The sequence below is a fragment of the Muscardinus avellanarius genome (assembly GCF_963383645.1).
Source record: "Muscardinus avellanarius genome assembly, chromosome: 14".
NCBI lineage: Eukaryota > Metazoa > Chordata > Mammalia > Rodentia > Gliridae > Muscardinus > Muscardinus avellanarius.
In genome coordinates, this window is record NC_137800.1 from 47,192,314 (window position 1) to 47,195,808 (window position 3,495).

General features: G+C 39.2%; 1 pseudogene across 1 annotated transcript; it reads left to right on the forward strand.

Moving 5' to 3' along the window:
• The first annotated feature begins 1,104 nt into the window (after window positions 1-1,104).
• Window positions 1,105-1,847, forward strand: LOC308272782 (M-phase-specific PLK1-interacting protein-like; annotated as a pseudogene). Its single transcript has one exon. The product of its transcript is annotated as an M-phase-specific PLK1-interacting protein-like (transcript).
• The last annotated feature ends 1,648 nt before the right edge of the window (window positions 1,848-3,495 follow it).

The window sequence follows — 3,495 nt, forward strand, 5'->3', positions numbered from 1 at the left end:
AAATTGTAGCAGGTCTTTGCTCAGGAAGAACTAATGAATTACAACCCATTGATCTGCAGCTGCTTACTTCAGATCCTTGTTTTCCTTTTCATCTCTGGACTGAGGTACTATGAGGCAAGAATGCGCCAGTGCGGCACCTGCCACTGCAAGGCAGGCGGGTTTCTTTTCTGCTTTCTGGTTGGTCTTTTACTCTTATTTTTCTCTGTCACTTGCATTTATCATTTTTATTTCTCTGCTGATAGTATTTTCTGGCTTTGTAGAGCACTGTTTTTGAGGCAATGGAGATCGAGTGTCAGCAGGGCTTGTAAGCACTGCTTCTCTCAGTTGCCATCTTCCTGGAAGTCTCTCAGAATCTTTTTTCTAATATTTGCCCATTGATCATGGTTCCTGTTTCAGAGCTCCTAAAACCTTTGTTATTCGCTAAGTGATAGGAGAATCTAACACAGAGATCCTAAACCACTTGGAATTTCCTGGGTGATAGAAACATTTTTGTTCTGAGGAGGTGACTCTTGATGGGGTCCTGGATAGTCCTAGGATGTGGGCTGATTGCCAGGGGAACAGTTCTTGACCATTGGAGGGTTGGAACTTTTAGCTCAACCTCCTGGCTTTCAGGGAAAAGGGAGGAGGTGATGATTATGTTGATCACCAATGATCAATGATGTAATTAATCTTAAGTACATAATGAAGCCTCCAAAGAACACACACAATCAATAGCTTCCAATTGCTAAAAACATGAAGATGCCAAGAGGGTGGTACATTCAGTGAAAACATGGAAGCTCTTTATACCTTCCCACTATCTTACCCTAGTCATCTCTTTCACCTAATTATTTATTTTATTCTTCATTATATCCTTTATTGATAATCTTCTAGATATAAGTAAAATGTTTTGCTGCATTTTGTGACCTTCTCTAGCAAATTAATTGAACCTGAGAAGGGGATTATGGGAACCCTTACAGTTGCTTGGTAGGGCCAGTGGTAGAGATTACAAGTTGTTCCTTGCAGAGCTGAGGCCCTGACCTGTGAGATCTGACACCAACTCTAGATAGGTAGTGTTTGAGTTAACTTATTGGGCACTCGGGTGGTATCCACTGGATAAACCACACACACATCAGGATATGTTCTGTTGAGCAGTGTGTGTAAGCAGAGAGGAAAAAAAGTTTGTTTTTCTTCATAATGTTGCATATTTAAAATTTTATTAAGAGGGAGTCTTGTGCTATATGTATTTTACCACAAAAAAAAAAAAAAAATACATGAGATTGACACAGTTCCGGTAGGAGAACGCGGCCAGGAAGTCTTCATCTTAGGTTCCTGTTATGCACCGATCAAATTTTCGACCCTCAACTTCTCCTTACCCTGGCCTGGGTGTAGGAGGTTGGGGTGGCGGGAGTGGTTTCTGGGACACCCCGGGTGGGGGCGGACTGCGACTGCCCTCCCCTCTGGACGGTAAGGGAGTCCGCACCACAGGCCGCCTTTCCGGCCCGGTCTAGGCACAACGGAAGCACCCACTCTCCCCGACATGGCGGCAGCTTCTCGGCGGGTTCGGGTCTCCGTGCCCTGGTGGCTACCCTGGCTCCTACTCCAAGTCCCCCGCGGGGTCCCATCAGAAATTCGGCTTCTCCCCAGGGCAGCAGCAGACCCACCCCCAGGATTCTCCAAGGACATCCACACCATTTGGATCAGGGCGTGGTAGAGAAAAAAGACTGTCTAATGATTTGGAACATTATTTCAAGCCTTCAATGCTTGAAGACCCTTGGTCTGGCCTAGAACCAGTATCTGTAGTGGATATAAGCCAACAATACAGCAATACTCAAACATTCAAATGCAAAAAAGGAAGATACTTTTGTTAACATTTCTGAAATTCAACTGGAAGCTTCATATGTCAGGAACATCTTGGACAAAACTTTCACTTTTGTAATTAAGTTGAACCCAAAGATGATGACTTTGAATAGTTAGTGGGGTCTTGGAATTATATCAAGTGTTATTAGAGAAGATAGAATAATTTTCAGTGTTTAGCATTCTGGAAATGCCTACCAAATTCAGAAGATTTACAGTTTCCATATATTTAATATTCCTGGTCATATAATGGAAATTTGTCCTTTAATGTTTTTCCAATGTTTTAAAATAAAACATTTTGTCTTCCTAGATAAAAAAATACATGAGATTTATGTTAGGTTTCTATTGGACAGTGCATATATATTATATATAAATAATATATATATGATATACAGTCTATCTGCAAATACTTTCTCCTACTTTATATCTATTCACTTTATTTATGAAATCTTTGATAAAAAATTTTAAATATTGATAAAACCAAATTTAGAAACAGCCCTAAAGATAAGTCTTCCTTGTATTAATTACCACAAAAATATCAACCTATTATATTTTTTCAATTATCTTAAATTTTTCTTTATATTTAAAACTTTATTCCATCAGAAATATATATATATTCTGTGTGTGTGTGTGTGTGTGTGTGTGTGTGTGTGTGTGTGTTATGAGGTTCAGATAGGTGCTTAGATTTTTTTTTAGTTTTTCGAGCCAATTATACCTATACTACTTATGAAATAATGCATAATTTCCTCCACTAATTTACAAATTTATATTTATCATAAATTAAGTTTTCATGGTAACTTCATTTCCATTCTTCTGAAGATTCTTCAAGCAATTTTCCAAAGTGGTTGCACTAATTTGCAATCCCACCAACAATGTATTAGAGTTCCCACTTCTCACATCCTTGCCAGCATTTGTTGTTTGTGTTTTGAATGATTGTCATTCTAGTTGAACTTAGGTGAAATCTCAGGATACTTTTTATTTGCGTCTCTCTGATTGCTGAAGATGTTGAGCATTTTATCATTCACTTATTGGCCATTTGAATTTCTTCTTTTTTGAAGTGTCTATTTAGTTCCCTTGCCCATTTTGATTAGATTATTTCTTTTCTTAGTGCTAGTTTCTTGAGTTCTCTTTATAATCTAAATATTAGTCCTCTATCAGAAGAGTAGGTGGCAAAAATCTTCTCTCATTCTGTTGGCTCTTGATTGAGGTTCTTGAAAGTTTCCTTTGCAGTAGAGAAGTTCTTCAGTTTCATGCAATCCCACATATTGATCCACCTTTTAGTTTCTTGTGCCTTTGGGATCTTGTTGAGAAAGTTTTTGTTTTGTCTTGTTGGTGGTACTGGGGTTCCTGGAAGCCCTTCTACCTCCGGGCTACACTCCCAGACCTATTTTATACTTTTTATTTGGAAATAGGTTCTCTTAAGCCAGAGTGGCTGGCTATGAACCTGCGCGATCCTCCTGTCTCCACCTCCCAAGCTCGGGAATTACAAGCGTGCACCACCACGCCGGAACTGAGAAAGTTTTTATCTGTGCCTATATTTTGCAGTCTTAGACATATGCCCTATTCAAGGATCCTCAAGGTCTCTGGTCTAATTTCCATCTTTGATCTATCTTGAATTGACTCTTGTGCAGGATGATAAAGGGGGATTTATTTCCATTTTTC